Consider the following 21,679-nt stretch of genomic DNA (forward strand, 5'->3'; position numbering starts at 1 on the left):
AAAAAAAATTCAAAGATTCAACATATATGAAAAATAAAGAATAAGAGACAGGAAAAAAAAAACAAATGAAAAGGACAAAAAAAATTCAAATCAAGTGATGGACAATAGGATGAGTGAATCAATGGCTATGTATCTATAAGATAAAGTATGGTACATGATGAATGATATACATAATATGAATAATTTAACCGCCATCTTTCATAAACTTTACACGTTAGAATTATACTAACTAAGCAAAGGACCTATCACGTTTGACAATTAAATGGTTTTAGTATTTTTTTTAATTTTTTTAATAATTATTAAATAGTTTTTATTTAATTTTATATATAAATTAATTTTTTATTTATTATTTAATTTTAAAATTTATTTTTTATTTTATAATTATTATTTTATTGTTCATCATTTATGTTTATTAATAATTAAAAATAACAAAATAAATCTTTCATTAATCGTGACCTCCATAAATATTTTGACATTGTGAATCAACGAGTTTCATTTCTCTCAATCCGTTACATCCATAAAAATTAGAAAAATCATGTTTGTTGTTAATTTCAATCAGTTTATTAGACACCAATCGAATAGTAAAAAAGAATGATGTCAAAAAATTGATTGAAAATATAACACAATCGATTAAACTTTCTTTATTTCTTAACGGAATTAGTGGGAAGAGTATAACATCACAAGGATTTGCTTATCTTAGTTCATGTGCAATACAAGAATCAAGAACTATATCATACACTGTAATTCTCACGGTACCATCAATATCTACTTCTACTCACTTACTCATTGATAAACCCCATTTTTGGGGTTTATCTTGTGCTCAATTTAGGAAATTTTATAAACTTTTCTCATATTTATTCAATGAAATGGCATGGTTTTATGACTTTCTCCTAATTGTGCTTAATGGTTAAAAACGTGCTTTTTAGGCCTTTATTTGCTAAATTTAATTCACCTTGATTCCATTCGATGCCTTGATATGTGTGTTAGTGATTTCAGGATATATATAAGGCAGGAATGGATCAAAGGAGTGAAGAGAAAAGCATGCAAGTGGAGAATTCAGGAAGAAATGAGCTTGTGGAGATTTCAAGTCGACGCGCGCGCGTGAAAAGGTCATTTGTCAATGACGCGTATGCGTGACATGATGCGTACGCATGACAAGGAGAATTGCAAGATGACGTGTACGCGTCAGTGGAGAATTGCAAGATGACGCGTACGCGTGACTGACGCGTACGCGTGACTGACGCGTACACGTGGCAAGCGGCACGTGACCTCATTAAAGGCAATTCGCTGGGGGCAATTTCTGAGCTTCCCAGGCCCAAATCCAACTCATTTCTGAGACTATTACATGCAGAAATCAAGAGGGGTCAAGGGGGGGGGGCTGTAAGAACTGTGTAAGACCCAAAATCTTTGAAAAGTCTTATTATGATCAAGTCTCAAATCCTACAGTTATTTATAGCCTTAATTTCAGAGATTATTTTATTAAAGATAATTAAGGCAAGTTGTGATTTATTGGATTTGAGATAAGCTATGATTATTATCCAATTTTATAATTATTGGATTATTTTCTATATTCAAAGTATAAAGTTGATAGTTATGAAATAATAAGGATTTTATATGTTTTGGACTAAGTAACTAATATTTTGAATATTAGTACTGCTATTTTGGAAAATTTCTCAAATCAGTCGCAGCAGTAAAGGGGGAAATGCATGCAGAAGAAAAACGGACCAATGAAGAGGGGGCGGAGCTGCAATCAGGAGAGGAGGTGAGCCACGTTGCTGCCTCCGTTCAGCCCGTCGCCACTGAGCCGTCCTTGTCGCCGATGACGTAGAACCGAGAGAGAGGAACGTACGAGGAGAGGAAGGCGCCGTCTCTGGAAGCTGCGCCGTCGTTCTTACTGCGTCGCCGTCGTCCTTGCCACAGAGCCAGTCGCCGTCCTTATGGCAGATAGAGGGAGAGAGCGCGCGATAGGGGAGCCCTGTTGAAGCCGGTCTGCTGCCTCTATTTCCGCCGCTGTGTCACGGAGAAGAGAGAGAGCCGCGCCGCACCTCAATCACTGCTAACCCACCGAAGCTGGCGCACAGAAGAGGGGAAGGGACGCTGCCTTGTGTCGTCGCTGGCGTGCCTGGGCACTGTTGCTGCGAACGTGCCATCGCCGGAGCTGGGTGGTTGCTGTCATGGGAACCGTGAAAGGAGGGAGAAGCCGTGCCGCTTTTCTGGCCGCCAGAGCTTCTATGGCAGTCAGAAGCTGCCACTGCCCAACCAGCTGCAACAGGGGTTGTCTGCTGTCATGTAGGGCTGCTGGAGAAGCTGTTGTGGCTGCCGGAACCATCACTGGAACTTCTGCAGTTTGATTCAGTCTTTAATCCTTTCTCACGGTAAGCATCTTCATTCCGGAGCTCTTGAAAATCAATATGCTGCTATATTTGGCCACAGATTCTGAGGTTTTGTAACATAGGGTCAAGCTATGGTTATTGCGGGTCACGATTAAAGCTGCCGCCGAGCCGGTTCGGAGACCGCCGCTGTTCGGTTCATCCGTTCCTTCTTCGTTTCGGTAAGTATGTTTCGGAAAGCCTCGCGTTAGTATTTCGTTGTGTTGGTTAATGAATATGAATTTTGGTAACGTGGGGGTAAAGTCCTGATTGTTGTATGTTGCGATTAGAGTCGTTGAGATTGTTGCGAAAGTGGCTAAGAGCTGAGGTTTTGGCTGCTGTGATTTCGAGTTGAGGCGAAAAGGACTCTGTGAGACGTTTGGGGTTATGGATTTGCGTTTTGAGGTAGGGGCGCTTTCCAAAAACTATATTTCTATATGTTGGTAGTATTACATATGGATACTGATGTGAGAAAATGTGTATTTGGTGATTGTATCGGCCTTATGTATTATTTGATTGACTCGAATGTTTATGGATGTTGGTTTGGCTGAGTTGTTGTGCGGCTTTGTGAAATGTAATGTTTTGAAGCTGATTCTTTAAATATTTGAAATCTGAGTTAATCCGTTGAGGATTGGTTTGAATTGAGTCAATTGTTTTGATGATGTGAAAGATAGAATACTCTTTGAAATTCAGCCTGGTTTGCTTTCACTGATTTGGTTTTGATAAATGATTTGTTGCTGAACCGATTCTTTAAAGCTTTGGAAATGAGTTAAATTGGTCGATATTGATTTGATTTTGAAACGGTTTCCTTGAGTTATGCCAATGAGGCGACTGTTGGATTTAGCTTGATTTTGAATTGATTTTTGAGGGCCGTGGTTGAAATGAGTTGAACTGATGGTTGATTTCGGTTTTGTGTTTCTGGTTTGGAATAAAATATGAAAGGCTATTTTGGTTCCGCATAGATAAACCGTTTTGAAAGGCTTTTGAGTTTTTGAAAATTGAACGGTTCTCCTTTCAGAAAAGATTTCCGACTTTACTTTTATTGTAAACCGTTGTTTTTGAAAAGAGGCATAAGTCAGTTATTAATCACTGGTACGGTTTATCTTCACGAATCCTATTACAGTAATTCCCAAAAACCCTTTACTGAGAACCCTTTCGAGGATGATGTTCTCACCCCCCTACATTTTTCCCCTTTCAGGATATGGGCGCAGAAGTTACGAAGAGCTTATTTAATTGTTGTTGTGATGCTCTGTATTGTTTTAGTTATGGTTTATTGTACCCTCGCCTTTATCTTGATATAATCTGTAAGAAGGATAGGAATTGCATTGGTTAATTCTTGTAAAGTTATTTATATATGTATTTATGTATATATATGGATGTACTCTTTATGAGTTGTTGTAAGTTGTATGGTATTTATGGATGTACGTTATCGAACGAAAGTATTTTTGAGGGCGGTATTGCGGTTTAAAGTTTTAAACAGGCTCATATTTTAGTATTAAATAATATAAGTGTCGCCGTAATGTCCGAGCTATCAGAGTCGCGCAGCCGGAAGCGTGAGCTTTGGTAGTTAGGGTGTTACATTATGGTATCAGAGCAGTCCTTCCTGTAGAGCCTGAGGAATGGACCGACTATGCTTCAATTGCATACTCTGAGCGTTTGTCATGTATTAGGTCTTGTCGAATGACGAGAATTAGAGCTTTATGCACATGACGGTCTATTGATTAACGCTGTTAGTCTTGCATTGCAAAATTCTTGGTATTAAGTTTGGCTGGCTTAATACTAGTGAATTATGTACATGAAAGCACTGATGGGTTATCATAGATGATATACGAGTTTTGAGTAAATCGAATCGCGGGTTTGGGAACGCTAGAAACTATTTCTCGAGGCTATTCAATTGTGTGTCTTGAATTCTGTTTGAGTCGACCTGTTCTTTTATAACCTAACTTGAAGTTCTTGTTTGCTAGTCCTTTTTGAAAAGTAGTTTGATTTTTCAACTCTATTCCTCTATCCATATCATTCTTGTTTGATCTTAAGTGCATATGCTTGGTTGAACTCCCTGTTGTATCTATCTTTCTCTGTTTGAGTTCTTCTTGATTCATGTATCCTTTGACATGACTTTGAACTTGTCCTACTGCATTGTGCATTTTAGCTCCGGGTTCCGAGTTCATTCTTAGAGAAATTGTTAATTCAGTGTTCCTCTTATTTGACAGTGAATTAAAGCCAATTTTGAGATTTTTATAAAGTTGCTGTTGATTAGATATGTACTTATCTATATATGAATCTTTGAAGATTTCTTATACAGTTTAATAACTATTTATCTCTAATACCTCGCATGTACTTTTACTGGTTTACGGAATTGCACTTATTTTAAAGGTAAATTGACTTTCTAGTAATTCTACTATAGCTCCAGTGCACATCTTCATTTGATTATGTATTTGGATATTTTTCAAAATTTTGAAAAGAAAGGATTTACCACTTTTGTCTCGATTGAGTTTCGTTTGATAAACTTTACTCAATTCATTTTGATTTGAGTTTGATTTAGCATACTACATGGCTTATGCCATTGTTGTTCTTTTGAAAATGTTGGACTCATAGCTTTCTTCTTATGAACGGACTAAATTCTCTATTAAATCTTCCATCTCCATGAATGTCATGTTTGACCTTGTTTTTGACTGATCTTTTACATCTTGTGAATATTGCCATTGATCTTGGTTTTTTCTTTTTGTGAAACTCATTCGTATATGAGTCAGTTTGATTCGTTTCAAGTTAGTGCATTGTTTATTCTCCCATTATCTCTACAAGAGTTTTTAGTCAAAGATTTATCATTGAGAAATTACAAATGACTGAGTTGTCTTTTTCTATGACTTTTGTATTCTTTTGGATCAATTTAAAACTTGTTTGATGTTTCATGTCCAGTGGATCTTGTTTGAACTACTTTAATTTAAGATCCTTTCTTGCAAGGCTTAACTCCTTTTTAGTGCATCTTAAACTTCTTGAATGTTCTTCTAAGATGGTGATTTCAAGAACACTTTTGGAGTCTTGTTTTGAACTTTTTAAAGAAATTTTGAATTCCCTTTGGAAGAATACTAAACGGAATTTATTTTTGTTGTTTGATTTAGATTGAAACCATTGTTCAATTTTGACGAAGTTAATTTAAATTTGGCATACGCTGTTTTAAATGATGTTTTGAAAAGCTTCCTTGTTTAGTGGAAACCTGTTCGTTTGTAACGCACCACTTGTCTCCTTACCAGATTGTAAGCAAAAATTTTACCTCAGAATTTCTTTTCTAAAGAGAGTTTAACTTCCTCTTTTGTCCCTGCTATAAATGTTATACACGCTTGTTTGAATATGGGCTTTGGAAATTTTTGAACAAGCATTTGATTTCTCTTCCGAGTTTTATGAATTACTTTTGGTTAAGTTGTGCACCTAATTATCTTTCTAAAATATTTGAGGAAATATTTTAGCTCTTAGCGAAACTTGTGTGCATTTAGTTTTTAAAACTCTACATGATTTACTTCAACATGAAATTGTATTGGAGTAAAGCCACGATTATGCTTTTGTTACTCTCTTGGAGGATGTTATTACTTAACCTTTCTTTTAGACTGCGAAGTGGTTTTTCCGCAAGTTTTGGTTCCTTTATGAACAATGTATTCGGAAGTACCTTTAATCGTGCTCTTGAGTTCTGTGAGCTTTGTCTTGGGTCTGAAATATTCTCTTCTGTAAACTTCATACTTCCTCGACTCAATTTGAATTTGGTTCAAATTAATGTGCTGATTCTTCTTATTGGACCTATTGAATTTCTTTTATCCAAGGGTTATCTTTGAAGTTGTCAATTGATTTATTTCCAGCAAACTTAATTGCTTGAGCGTCTTTGTTTATCTGGAAATTGGATACACTCTCTCAAATCTATGAGTATTATTGTTGACATTTATCTCTCATTCCTAAATCTGGTATCCTTCTGAGTAGACTCGAGAATTGTTTTGATATCACGTGCGATCTGTATATGTAGTAGCACGATGCGTTAGTTCTTTAAGACGTCATGTGTGCATACGAAAGTTGAAGCGGTAGGTGTGCAACGTTAAGAGTTGTGGGTGTTTTGTTCCTTGCGAACGGGTTTGCGGTTGTCAGGCTTGTGATCGAGTATGGGATTGTAAAGTGCTTGATGGAGTTAGAAAGTTGAAACTTCGAGGTTGATATGAGATTAGTGTGCGGATGTTAAGCACGTCATTTTAACCCCATCCTGTTTTATAGCCTTTGATGCTTTGCCCTACTATCACATGATTGACCCATGTTATCTTTTGCATTGAGTCTACCTTGTAACGTTTGCTTTGCAATCACACCCCTGCCTTTGCACCCTTATGCATATGACAATCAAAGTATTTGAAAATCGTATATATGTTTATATTATGAGATATTTTTGCTTTTTCTTAAATGTGTTCAAGGGTGAACTGTTATGGAATTTCTTTCATTTTGTATCAATTTTCGAGGGCGAAAATTTTTATAAGGTAGGTAGAATGTAAGACCCAGAATCTTTGAAAAGTCTTATTATGATCAAGTCTCAAATCTTACAGTTATTTATAGCCTTAATTTCAGAGATTATTTTATTAAAGATAATTAAGGCAAGTTGTGATTTATTGGATTTGAGATAAGCTATGATTATTATCCAATTTTATAATTATTGGATTATTTTCTATATTCAAAGTATAAAGTTGATAGTTATGAAATAATAAGGATTTTATATGTTTTGGACTAAGTAACTAATATTTTGAATATTAGTACTGCTATTTTGGAAAATAGAGAAATTAATTATATTATTTCTAATTTTTAGATTTGGGCATTTTATTGAAAATAATTTGTAAAGTTGATGAGCAAATAGTATTTTCTATGTACAAATAGTGTTGGATTTAATTTGGGTTTCAATTACCATATTATTCCCAATTTTATGTGAAATTACTAAAATGCTCCTAACCCTAATTTTTGAAAAAAAGAAAACCCTAGCCCCCCAAACCCATGCAGCCGCAGCTGCTGCCCCTTTCCTTTACCCTCATCATCACTCACCCACAAGCAAACCTGACACAGACACAAGTGAAACCCTAATCCTTCCCACACCTAGCCGTCGAAACTCTACTCCATCTGCCCTCTTCTCAGACCCAGCAGCAGTGAGACCAACCTTTTCCCCCCTTTCTCAAATCAGTCGCAGCAGTAAAGGGGGAAATGGATGCAGAAGAAAAACGGACCAATGAAGAGGGGGCGGAGCTGCGATCAGGAGAGGAGGTGAGCCACGTTGCTGCCTCCGTTCAGCCCGTCGCCACTGAGCCGTCCTTGTCACCGATGACGTAGAACCGAGAGAGAGGAACGTACGAGGAGAGGAAGGCGCCGTCTCTGGAAGCTGCGCCGTCGTTCTTACTGCGTCGCCGTCGTCCTTGCCACAGAGCCAGTCGCCGTCCTTATGGCAGATAGAGGGAGAGAGCGCGCGATAGGGGAGCCCTGTTGAAGCCGGTCTGCTGCCTCTATTTCCGCCGCTGTGTCACGGAGAAGAGAGAGAGCCGCGCCGCACCTCAATCACTGCTAACCCACCGAAGCTGGCGCACAGAAGAGGGGAAGGGACGCTGCCTTATGTCGTCGCTGGCGTGCCTGGGCACTGTTGCTGTGAACGTGCCATCGCCGGAGCTGGGTGGTTGCTGTCATGGGAACCGTGAAAGGAGGGAGAAGCCGTGCCGCTTTTCTGGCCGCCAGAGCTTCTATGGCAGTCAGAAGCTGCCACTGCCCAACCAGCTGCAACAGGGGTTGTCTGCTGTCATGTAGGGCTGCTGGAGAAGCTGTTGTGGCTGCCGGAACCATCACCGGAACTTCTGCAGTTTGATTCAGTCTTTAATCCTTTCTCACGGTAAGCATCTTCATTCCGGAGCTCTTGAAAATCAATATGCTGCTATATTTGGCCACAGATTCTGAGGTTTTGTAACATAGGGTCAAACTATGGTTATTGCGGGTCACGATTAAAGCTGCCGCCGAGCCGGTTCGGAGACCGCCACTGTTCGGTTCATCCGTTCCTTCTTCGTTTCGGTAAGTATATTTCAGAAAGCCTCGCGTTAGTATTTCGTTGTGTTGGTTAATGAATATGAATTTTGGTAACGTGGGGGTAAAGTCCTGATTGTTGTATGTTGCGATTAGAGTCGTTGAGATTGTTGCGAAAGTGGCTAAGAGCTGAGGTTTTGGCTGCCGTGATTTCGAGTTGAGGCGAAAAGGACTCTGTGAGACGTTTGGGGTTATGGATTTGCGTTTTGAGGTAGGGGCGCTTTCCAAAAACTATATTTCTATATGTTGGAATTATTACATATGGATACTGATGTGAGAAAATGTGTATTTGGTGATTGTATCGGCCTTATGTATTATTTGATTGACTCGAATGTTTATGGATGTTGGTTTGGCTGAGTTGTTGTGCGGCTTTGTGAAATGTAATGTTTTGAAGCTGATTCTTTAAATATTTGAAATCTGAGTTAATCCGTTGAGGATTGGTTTGAATTGAGTCAATTGTTTTGATGATGTGAAAGATAGAATACTCTTTGAAATTCAGCCTGGTTTGCTTTCACTGATTTGGTTTTGATAAATGATTTGTTGCCGAACCGATTCTTTAAAGCTTTGGAAATGAGTTAAATTGGTTGATATTGAGTTGATTTCCGAAATAGTTTCCTTGAGATATGCCACTGAGGCGACTGTTGGATTTAGCTTGCTTTGAATTGATTTCTGGTTTTGAGCTGTTGAAAAGGAATGAGAAACGGTTTAGTTGGGACCTGAACCGGGTGGCAAAAGTTCAAGTTTTAGGGGAGGTGCTGCCGAAATTTCTACAAAATCCTAGTCTTGTTTAAAAAGTTATTTTAAAAAGGATTGGATTTGAGAAATTGTATTATTTGATTTATTAAGAGAATATTTATGTTTTCAAGCTTAATTTATTTAATGAACTTTATGCGTTGAGTTCGGCTTATTTAGAAAGGAACTATTTGTACCTTTGAATCACTGAAGGAAAATAATGATACTCTAATATTGATTTCAATATAAAAAGGAGCTTTTAGTGATTTTAAAGGAATCTAGACTTTCGATTGAGTAATCAAGTTTGAGAATAACTGTTTGTTTGTGCTTGCATCTTCTTATTTGTGTTTGCTACTGGGACTCTATTGAACTGTGGTGATTGGTTGTTATTGGATTGTTTGGGCCTAGGGCCGTGGTTGAAATGAGATGAACTGATGGTTGATTTCGGTTTTGTGTTTCTGGTTTGGAATAAAATATGAAAGGCTATTTTGGTTCCGCATAGATAAACCGTTTTGAAAGGCTTTTGAGTTTTTGAAAATTGAACGGTTCTTCTTTCAGAAAAGATTTCCGACTTTACTTTTATTGTAAACTGTTGTTTTTGAAAAGAGGCATAAGTCAGTTATTAATCACTGGTACGGTTTTTCTTCACGTATCCTATTACAGTAATTCCCAAAAACCCTTTACTGAGAACCCTTTCGAGGATGATGTTCTCACCCCCCTACATTTTTCCCCTTTCAGGATATGGGCGCAGAAGTTACGAAGAGCTTATTTAATTGTTGTTGTGATGCTCTGTATTGTTTTAGTTATGGTTTATTGTACCCTCGCCTTTATCCTGATATAATCTGTAAGAAGGATAGGAATTGCATTGGTTAATTCTTGTAAAGTTATTTATATATGTATTTATGTATATATATGGATGTACTCTTTATGAGTTGTTGTAAGTTGTATGGTATTTATGGATGTACGTTATCGAACAAAAGTATTTTTGAGGGCGGTATTGCGGTTTAAAGTTTTAAACAGGCTCATATTTTAGTATTAAATAATATAAGTGTCGCCGTAATGTCCGAGCTATCAGAGTCGTGCAGCCGGAAGCGTGAGCTTTGGTAGTTAGGGTGTTACAAACTGGATTTTTCACGGATAAAATCATTTAAATGCCCAAATTAAATTTCAGAAAGTTAGGGTGAGAATTTGGAGATTTAATTATGATTTTTGGACTTAGTGGGTCCTTCTGAGTTAGAAAATGTGTTTTCTGTGAAAAATCGTGAAAAATCGCAAACTGGCTATCGAACCGGTTGAACCGGTTCAAGTCTGCCCGACGCTGCGCGAGAAAAAGTGAAAATAGTCCAAGACCTTAGAAAAATATTAGAAATGGAAAACTGGGTGTTAGTGATAAAGGTTTGGCCCAAAGTTGGGCCGAACGGGCTAAAAACACTAACGGGTTGGACCGGGCCCAAGTTGGGCCCAAGCCCAACATATATAAGGGTTCATTAATGAACCCAATCAGCCATAACACACATAAAGACAACACCCACACCAGCTGAGAAGAAGAGGAAGAGAAACCCCATGGTCACTATTCATCACCATCTTCACAAGCTCATATCTTGAGCTACAGAGCTCCGATCGCCGCACTGTTTGCGGCCACGCGTTCCTTGTGAAGAGCTCTACAAAATTCATGCAAGAAACTGGAGAGATAACTAGGAAATCTTTTCTGTTATTCTCCTCAAAGTTTCGAGTTTTTAGGGTTTTGGCTTAGTGAGATTTTGTGTTTTTTGGGTGTTTAGGTACACTCTAGCATTTGATTGATGCTGGTTTTGGCTTCCAAAACTGTTGAAAAAGGTAAAAGGCATTGAAACTCTTGTGAAATTTCAATTATAATGAGCCCTAAGTTGATTTATGATGGTTTATGTACATATAGCTTGTTTATCACTACAACATTTTTGGCCTAAGGTTATTTGAAGAAACAATTAACAAAAGTTGCCTTAGATAGAAAAAAATAACATTTTTTATGAGTTGCCTTTGAGTAAGGTAAAGATAACAAAAGTTTTGGCCACCCACAAAAATTGTTGTCTTTGATATCTAAAGCAACACTAAAAAAATGTTACAATATAAAATAGTTAAGACAACATTTTTAAATAAAAATGCAACATTTTATAAGGATTATAAAAAAAATTGAATAAATAACATTTATAAAATGTTGTCTAAAATTATTCACAGTTAAAAATTTTAGAAAAAAACTTTTAATCATCTTCCCACCAATTATTTCCTAATCAAATAACTTAAAAAAACAAAAAGAAAAGGCATGATTATATTGCTTCAGTTCATCACTTATTTCTTCATCAGTTTTCACTACCGTAACCATAACATTTGAAACCAACCCCAAACGGCATCGACAAACCCTCCACAATCGCGGTTCTCCTCCACGACGACTGCAGCTCTCGATCGCAGTGCTGTCCACCCCAAATGGTGACGACGCGGTGCTCCCTTCCATGGCGTTGGCACGTTGCTCTCCTCCAAGGGCGTCAGCATGTTGCTCTCCTCCACAGGCGTTGGCGCATTGCTCTCTTCCATGGGCGTTGGCGCGGTGCTCTCCTCCAAGGGCGCTGCTCCACAGCTCCTCCTCCTTCTGTCTCGGCTGCAAGTACGCGGTCATCTTCGAGAAACCCCTCTCCTCCTCCTTCTTCCTCTTCTTCCCCTGTCTCGCCTCCTCCTCTTCGCAAGCTTTGACGACACTACACACAGCTGGAACCTCCCTCCTCCTCCTCTGCGTATTGGTAAGAAAGCTTCTGAATTTTACTATGGAATGAAATTTCTGAATGCATTGATTGTGAATGAAGATTGGGATTTTCTAAATTTTAGTATGAAAATAGAATTTCTGAATGCATTGAATCTTAATTTTTGGGGCTTTTTGATAATTCTGATTTTAGGGGGTTTTATTACAATTTTTCTGAATTTTTCATGGTTCTGATTGTTGCTTCTTAGGATTTTTTTAATTTTTTTGCATTTTTCTTAGGGTTATATATAATATATATTATTACTTGAAAAAGTTTTTGTTTTTTTCTGAAATATTATTTGTAAGAGTTCCCAAGTGGGTGTCCCCTCTGATCCTTTCCCTTTTTCTTGCTCTTAGCATATTCAGAGATAGGCATGAATCGTGAGACTTTTGTTTATTGCAGGTGGAAGGAAAGGAGAAGGGGGAGAGTTATCGACTTTGATGCTCGAATATGCTCCATGATTGTGCAATAATTCTCCGTTTGCATTGCTGATTGTCAGGGGATGAAGAAAAAGATGTAACTCGCCGGTGATTCGGTGATATCTGTAAATTTAGGATTTTTATCCTTCCCAATTGTGATGCTATTTCTCGAGGATTTTGAACTATTGAGTTTGAAATAAAAATCTATTGTTGTCTTCAATAAGTTTTTTTTACTCATTGTCTTGTTGCTCGCTTTTGCCTCTAGTAATTGCTAGTTGCTAGTTACTAGTTACTACCATCAAGTGTAGAAAACTATTCTATGTGCTATACCTTAACTGTTGAGGTGTGTAGGAGAGGAATAATTTCTCTTAAGTGCTCCACAAGAGCATTTCAATGCGATGTAAATCTTTAGGTGTCAATGATTGCCAGTGATTTATAGTAACAATTAGTGTCACTGACTGTTTGTGTAATAAATTTTCTATTTTATATAATCAGAACAATAAATAAGAAGGGGCATGATCACAGATTCAGTCAGCCGGTAGCCAATAGCACAAAAGAAAATTTTATCCATTGAAGTATAGCCGAATAAATGTGCCAGTTGGGCAAGTGGCGCACTTGATCCAGAAAGATATGCATCTGGTGATATTGTCACTTCTGTTAAAAGATTTGGTATTTGACATTTGATGATCATGCTGCTTTGTTAAATTTTTACTTCTTTGTACAATATGCTAAATGACCACAAAATTGTTTCTCTGTAGGGGTATATGGGCAATGAATGATTGCTATTTTTCTTGCTTATTGCCTGCTTCAAACTCCTTTGACGTGAGTAATCAATGTGAACTTATTTTGTGTGGTGTTTTTTCTTTTCATGTATTTATATTGTTAATGGATTGGATGTATACATTAGTTTTGCAAAGTTAATTCCTTTATCACGTTCAATATAGTAGTCTAGTGTATTTAGTGTGTTTTAAGTCTTGATCCTAAGAGATTATTTTAAGTTAATTCCTTTCTCAGAGATTTGTTGATATGACCTTGTCATATGTGATGGTAAAAGTATATAAGAGAATTAAAATTAGTAGTAAATATTGCAAAACTGATTTTTGATGAATGGATCTTTTCTTTTCTTATGATTAGTTTGGATTTGCTGTATAACCCGCCTTAGAATCCTCCAACAAATAACTAACACACTTTTATAAGTTATAATTATATTGAATCCACCATACAGAGCAAAATTTACATTATATAAAGTTTAAAATTTTGGTATGAAAAATTGGTTAATTGTGTGGTGCTAAATGGTGATACATACTAGTGCATGAACATGTCCATGCCACACACCTGTCACTAAAACCTAACTAAGCTACCAATGTGGTGCTGAGAATATCTATGAATCAGTGATGATGCTACCTGCTAGTTGCTTCTATCTGATTCGCCTTTATCTATGTATAGGATAAACTTGATGATCTCCAAGAAGCTGGAGAAACTCCTAGTAATGCATTTCAAAAAGTGTTTGGTAAAGAGAATCCAGGAAGAGTTCGATATTTTTGGAAGAGATAAAGACGACTGTTGGCACAATGGTAAAACACAAAGTCTTTTTGGTTTCAAATGGAAAAACTAGTTTTTTTTTTGTTCAATTTCATCATGAGAAAAACATGTATTTTGTTTACTTATGTTTATTATTTATTTGACATGGTAACTTAACAAGTATGTTAATTGATACTTGGAAGACCTCTATATATATGTAATATATATTATTAGCTTATTCTCCATATATTGATTAAATTGAATTTAAATATTTAAATATTTAAATATTGTTAGTGTATGCTATATATCCTTTAAATGTCATATAAATTTAACAAAGATAAAAAATATATTACTTTAGATATAAAAAAAGAGAATCTAAGAAAAACTCAATAAGGTATTGCTTTAGGTATTAGAAAAAGACAACTGCAAATAAACTTAGATAAGTGTTGCTTTAAGTTTATGAAAAAGGCAACTTAAAAAATTTTGGAGTGTTGCTTTAGGTATATAAAAAAACAACCAGAAAAAATTATACAAGTGTTGCCTTAGGTATATGAAAGGCAACTTAAAAAATAATTGGACAAGTGTTGCTTTATGTATTAGAAAATACAACTCGTAAAAAGTGTCGCCATAAAGTCTTATCTAAAGTGTTGTCTTTGGGTGCACTAAGGCAACCCTTTCATAGAGTTGTTTTTTTTTTTATAGAAAAGGCAACGTTTTTTGAAGGTTGTCATAAAAAGAGTTCCCTTTGATACACAAAAGCGTTGCCTTAGACCAAAGGTAACGGCCGTATAGCCAACCCCTGAAAAAGCGTTGCGTTTTGTTGGAAAGTGTTGCCTTTCATCAAAGACAACACTTTTTTTTATTACAGGCAACGTTTTTAAAGGGTTGCTTGGTGCACGAAATTGTGATAACACTTTTCACAACTCCGCACAACTAACCAGCAAGTGCACTGGGTCGTCCAAGTAATATCTTACGTGAGTAAGGATCGATTCCACGGAGATTGCCGGCTTGAAGCAAGCTATGGTTATCTTGTAAATCTTAGTCAGGATATTAATGATAAAAATGGTTTTGTTTATGAAAGGTAAATAACATGAAATAAATGGTACTTGTAATTCAGTAGTGAGGAACATGCTGAGGTTTTGGAGATGCTCTGTCGTCTGAATCTCTGCACTCCTACTATCTTCTTCTCCAAACACGGATGGCTTCCTTCAATGGCAAGCTGTATGATCCTCTCGGATGAAAAATACCAGGCACGGCCTTTGCACGGCTAATCAACTGTCGGATTTCTTGTTTCGGATGAAAAATACTAGGTACAGCTGCCGCACGGCTAATCATCTGTCGGTTCTCACTAGCATTAGAATAGGATCTCTCTATCCTTTTGCACACTGTCACTGCGCCCAACATTCGTGAGTTTGAAGCTCGTCACAGTCATCCCTTCCCAGATCCTACTCGGAATACCACAGACAAGGTTTAGACTTTCCGGATCCCAGGAATGCTGCCAATTGGTTCTAGCCTATACCATGAAGGTTCTGATCTCACGGACTCGGTCCGTGAGTCAGAGACCCAAGAGATACGCACTCAAGCTGTCACCCAATGACTACGTTGAGCTCAGGTAGAATGGGAGTGGTTTTTAGGCATGCATTCATAGATGTGAGAATGATGATGAGTGTCACGGGTCATCATCTTCTCCGGATTGAAGTACGAGTGAGTATCTTAGAATAGAAAACGGTAGTAATTGCATTAATCCATTGAGACACAGCAGAGCTCCTCATCCCCACCTATGGGGTTTAGAGACTCATGTCGTAGAAGATACAATATCAAATGTAAAAAAAATGTCATGAGTTACAAAATGAATCTCTAAAAGCAGTTTTTATACTAAACTAGTAACTTAGGTTTACAGAAAATGAGTAACTAAGTGCAGATAGTGCAGAAATCCACTTCCGGGATCTACTTGGTGTATGCTTGGGCTGAGCATTAAAGCTTTCATGTGTATAGGCCGTTCTTGGTGTTAAACGCCAGCTTGGGTGCCAGTTTGGGCGTTTAACTCTAGTTCTGGCATTTTACGCCAGAAAAGGGTCTCTGGCTGGCGTTTAACGCCAGTTTGCGACATCAAATCTCGGGCAAAGTATAAAATATTATATATTTCTAGAAAGCCCAAGATGTCTACTTTCCAAATCAATTGAGAGCGCGCTAATTGGGCTTCTGTAGCTCCAGAAAATCCACTTCGAGTGCAGGAGGGTCAGAATCCAACAGCATTTGCAGTCCTTTCTTAGCCTCTGAATCAGATTTTTGCTCAGGTCCCTCAATTTCAGCCAGAAAATACCTGAATTTACAGAAAAACACACAAATTTATAGTAAAGTCCAGAAATGTGATTTTTTCCTAAAAACTAATAAAATTATAATAAAAAGTAACTAAAACATACTAAAAACTACCTAAAAATAATGCCAAAAAGGGTATAAATTATCCGCTCATCGCAACACCAAAATTAAATTGTTGCTTGTCCCCAAGCAACTAAAAACAAAATAGGATAAAAAGAAGAGAATATACAATAAATTTCAAAAATATCAATGAAGATCAGTTTCAATTAGATGAGCGGGACTATTGGCTTTTTGCTTCTGAACAGTTTTGGCATCTCACTTTATCCTTTGAAGTTCAGAATGATTGGCATCCATAGGAACTCAGAATTCAGATAGTGTTATTGATTCTCCTAGTTTAGTATGTTGATTCTTGAACACAGCTACTTTATGAGTCTTGGTCGTGACCCTAAGCACTTTGTTTTCCAGTATTACCACTGGATACATAAATGCCACAAATACATAACTGGGTGAACCTTTTCAGATTGTGACTCAGCTTTGCTAGAGTCCCTAGTTAGAGGTGCCCAGAGCTCTTAAGCACACTCTTTTTGCTTTGGACAACGACTTTAACCACTCAGTCTCAAGCTTTTCACTTGGACTTTCATGACACAAGCATATGGTTAGGGACAGCTTGATTTAGCTGCTTAGGCCAGGATTTTATTCCTTTGGGCCCTCCTATCCATTAATGCTCAAAGCCTTGGATCCTTTTTATCCTTGCCTTTTAGTTTAAAGGGTTACTGGATTTTTTTTGCTTGCTTTTTCTTTTTCTTTCTTTTTTTTTTCAAATTTTTTTTCAAGCTTTGTGTTTTTCACTGCTTTTTCTTGCTTCAAGAATCAATTTTATGATTTTTCAGATTATCAATAACATTTCTCTTTTTTCATTATTCTTTCAAAAGTCAACAATTTTAACATTCATAAACTTCACTATAAAAAATATGCACTGTTCAAGCATTCATTCAGAAAATAAAAAGTATTGTCACCACATCAACATAATTAAACTAATTTCAAGATAAATTTCGAAATTATGCACTTCTTGTTCTTTTGCAAATAAAAACATTTTTCTTTTAAGAAAGGTGAGGGATTCATGGAATCATTCATAGCTTTAAGACATAGACTCTAAACACTAATAATCATGTGATAAAGATAAAACAAGATAGAAACTAAACATAAAATAACTGACAATAAAAGAAAGGAAATTAAAGACATAAAAATAAATGACTCTAATACTAATGCTTATGTAACTCTTAAAATAGGTCTCTAATAATAAAAATTATCATAGAGTTAGGACTCAACAACCTGTATTTTGAGAGATACTTGCTCCTTCAATTTGTCGGACGTCCAGCTCTTCAAGGAGCAACTTCTGGCACTTCAGCTCCTGTATCTCACGCCCTTGTTTCTCTTGCTCTTTGAGCAGTTTGCAGAGCATGCTGTTTTGATTCTATTGCTCTTCTTTGAGTTGATCCATAGCTTCTTGCAGCTTGGTGACAGATGCTTCTAAGCGGGTCCAATATTCAAATTGAGGAATTTCTGGGAGGGCTGGCCGAATGTGTATATAAAAGGGAGGGAGGGAATGGGTTTCAATTTAATTTTGAAAAAGATAAGATAGGAAGATATGATTGATGAAAGATACAATTTGTAAAATATGAAAGATTTGAAAAAGATATGAGGAATTTAAATCTAAATTTTTGTTTATGCATCTAAGAAATAAAAGATAATATGAATGAATTAAAAAGATTTGAAAAGAAATTGGAAAGATAAATGAGTTTTCAAAAATGTTTTGAAAAAGAATTGCAAAGAATTGAAAAATAATTAAAAATAATTTATAAGATTATTAATTTTTGGGAATGGAAATTAAAAAGTGAATGTTTGTAATATTTTCATGCAGAAAATTATGAATTAAAACATGAAAATTCGAAAAAATTTGAATTGGAAACGAAATTACCTCCCCCTTGCTGTGCTGGCATTAAACGCCCAGAATGATAGCCGAAGCATTTAACACCCATCTGGTGGCCATTTTGGGCGTTTAACGCCCAGCCAGGGTACCTGACTGGGCGTTAAACGCCAGAAATTCTTCTTCACTGGGTGTTTTTTTGAACGTCCAGAATGCTGTCATTTCTGGCGTTAAACGCCCAGAATGCTGCCTATTCTGGCGTTTAACGCCCAGAATGATACCTTTACTGGTGTTTTAATGCCAGTGAGCTCTTTTTCTCTGTGATTCCTCTGCTTTATGTTTTGAACCTTCATTTCCTTGACTTGTTCATTGAAAAGCATTAACAAACATGAATAACAAAATTAAATGGACTTATATAATTGTTATAAACATCTAATTTTTTTATAATGATTGGGTTGCCTCCCAGCAAGTGCTTCTTTACTGTCTTTAGCTGGACTTTTACTGAGCCGTTAATTTTGTCTCAGTTTTGAGCACTCTTGCTCAACATTGCCTTCAAGATAATGTTTGACCCTCTGTCTATTAACAATGAACTTTTTGTCAGAATCAATATTCTGATGCTCCATATATCCATATGGTGACACACTTGTAATCACATATGGTCCCTTCCACCGGGATTTCAATTTCCCAGGGAACAATCTGAGCCTGGAGTTAAACAACAGAACTTTCTGTCCTGGCTCAAAGACTCTAGATGTCAGCTTCCTGTCGTGCCATCTTTTTGCTTTCTCCTTGTAAATTTTAGCATTTTTAAAAGCATTGAGTCTGAACTCTTCCAGCTCATTCAATTGGAGTAATCTTTTCTCTCCAGCTACCTTAGCATCAAGGTTGAGGAATCTGGTTGCCCAATAGGCTTTGTGTTCCAGTTCCACTGGCAAATGACAGGCTTTTCCATACACAAGCTGGTATGGAGAGGTCCCTACAGGGGTCTTGAATGCTGTTCTATATGCCCACAGAGCATCATCCAGACTTCTTGCCCAATCCCTTCTATGGGTACTTACAGTCCATTCCAGGATTCGTTTTAGTTCTCTATTTGAGACTTCAGCCTGCCCATTTGTTTGTGGATGATATGGAGTCACCACTTTGTGGTTAATTTCATATCGGACCAAAGCAGAGTCAAGCTATTTATTACAAAAATGAGTGCCTCCATTACTGTCTTAGTATCATTAGTGGGTGTTGCAATTGCCTCTACCCATTTAGATATATAGTCTACTGCCACCAGAATATAAGTGTTTGAATATGATGGCGGGAAAGGTCCCATAAAGTCAATACCCTATACATCAAACAACTCAATCTCTAAGGTAGCGTTTATTTTGAGGTACTGAGACAGAGACTGAGAGACTGAGACTCAGTATCGTGTTTGTTAGTTCAGAGACTGATACTAAAATTTCTGTCTCTACCTCTAAAATTTCAGTATTCCAGTACCTCCAAATAGTAGGGACACATGGGACTGAAATTTTTAGAGATGGAGACTGAAACTTTAATAACATTTTATACCTAAAATACTTTCATTTCAATTAATTAATTCTAATTTTACCTTTTGTGCAAATTAAATTAGAATTTCATTCTTGTCTCCCATTTTACACCAAACAGAATACTGAGATTTATTTCAATCCCTGTCTCTTAGTCTTTGTCTCTCAGTCTCAGTCTTTCCGTCTCTGTCTCTCTACCAAACGCCACCTAAGATCCCTTGTTGAAGCATGGCATAACTGTGAGGCAGATTACCAGCTCTCTGGCAACTGTCACAGTTATGTACAAACTCTCGGGAGTCTCTATAGAGAGTAGGCCAGTAGAAGCCACATTGGAGAACTTTTGTGGCTGTTCGCTCACCTCCGAAATGTCCTCCATATTGTGATCCATGGCAATGCCATAGGATCTTCTGTGCCTCTTCTCTAGGCACACATCTACGGATTACTCCGTCTGCATACCTCTTAAAGAGATATGGTTCATCCCACAAGTAGTCCTTAGCATCAGAAATCAATTTTTTCGTTTGCTGCTTACTGTACTCTTTAGGTATGAATCTCACAGCCTTAAAGTTTGCAATGTCTGCAAACCATGGTACCTCCTGAATGGTAAAGAATTGCTCATCCGAAAAAGTTTCAGAGATCTCAGTAGGAGGGAGGGACGCTCCTGCTACTAGTTCTATCCGGGACAGGTGATCTGCTACTTGGTTTTTTGTCCCTTTTCTGTCTCTTATTTCTATATCAAACTCTTGCAGAAGCAACACCCATCTTATGATTTTAGGTTTTGAATCCTGCTTTGTGAGGAGATATTTTAGAGCAGCATGATCAGTGTACACAATCACTTTTGATCCCACTAAATAAGATCTGAACTTGTCAATGGCATAAACCACTGCAAGCAACTCCTTTTCTGTAGTTGTGTAATTCTTCTGTGCGTCATTTAAAACACGGCTAGCATAATAAATGACATGCAGAAGCTTGTCATGCCTCTGTCCCAATACTGCACCAATGGCATGGTCACTGGCATCACACATTAGTTCGAATGGTAATGTCCAATCTGGTGCAGAAATGACTGGTGTTGTGACCAGCTTAGCTTTCAGAGTCTCAAATGCCTGCAGACACTCTGTGTCAAAGACAAATGGCGTGTCAGCAGCTAGCAGATTGCTTAGAGGTTTTGCAATTTTTGAAAAATCCTTTATGAACCTCCTATAGAATCCTGCATGCCCCAGAAAGCTTCTGATTGCTTTAACATTGGCAGGTGATGGTAATTTTTCAATTACCTCTACCTTAGCTTGATCCACCTCTATTCTCTTGTTTGAAATTTTGTGTCCAAGGACAATTCCTTCAGTCACCATAAAGTGACATTTCTCCCAGTTTAAAACCAGGTTAGTCTCTTGGCACCTAGTGCTAGATGATCAAGACAGGAGCTGAATGAGTCTCCGAATACTGAGAAGTCATCCATGAAGACTTTCAGAAATTTCTCTACCATATCAGAGAAGATAGAGAGTATGCACCTCTGAAAGGTTGCAGGTGTATTACACAGACCAAAAGGCATCCTTCTATAGGCAAACACTCCAGATGGACATGTGAATGCTGTTTTCTCTTGGTCCTGAAGATCTAATGCAATTTGGTTGTAACCTGAATAGCCATCCAAAAAGTAGTAGTATTCATGACCTGCTAGTCTCTCTAGCATCTGGTCTATGAATGGTAAAGGAAAATGATCCTTTCTGGTGGCTGTATTGAGCCTTCTATAGTCAATACACATACGCCACCCTGTAACTATTTTGGTAGGAACCAGTTCATTTTTTTCATTATGAACCACTGTCATGCCTCCCTTCTTGGGGATAACTTGGATAGGGCTCACCCAGGGGCTATCAGAAATAGGATAAATAATCCCAGCCTCTAGTAACTTAGTGACCTCTTTCTGCACCACCTCCTTCATGGCTGGATTCAACCGCCTCTGTGGTTGAACCACTGGCTTAGCATCATCCTCCAATAGGATCTTGTGCATGCATCTGGTAGGGCTAATGCC

General features: G+C 37.4%; 2 long non-coding RNA genes across 3 annotated transcripts; both read left to right on the forward strand.

Annotated features, from left to right (window-relative positions):
* On the forward strand, positions 1,674-3,766 carry LOC107641834. Its single transcript, XR_001620451.2, has 4 exons — positions 1,674-2,375; positions 2,456-2,551; positions 2,660-2,774; positions 3,568-3,766. It is a non-coding gene; the product is annotated as an uncharacterized LOC107641834 (long non-coding RNA).
* On the forward strand, positions 8,439-12,583 carry LOC110271923. 2 transcript variants are annotated; one of them, XR_002362784.1, is made up of 2 exons: positions 8,439-8,655; positions 12,350-12,583. It is a non-coding gene; the product is annotated as an uncharacterized LOC110271923 (long non-coding RNA). The 2 variants fall into 2 exon arrangements; XR_002362783.1 differs by lacking the exon at positions 12,350-12,583 and adding an exon at positions 9,915-9,939.

This window comes from Arachis ipaensis, chromosome B05, assembly GCF_000816755.2.
Source record: "Arachis ipaensis cultivar K30076 chromosome B05, Araip1.1, whole genome shotgun sequence".
Classification (NCBI taxonomy): domain Eukaryota; kingdom Viridiplantae; phylum Streptophyta; class Magnoliopsida; order Fabales; family Fabaceae; genus Arachis; species Arachis ipaensis.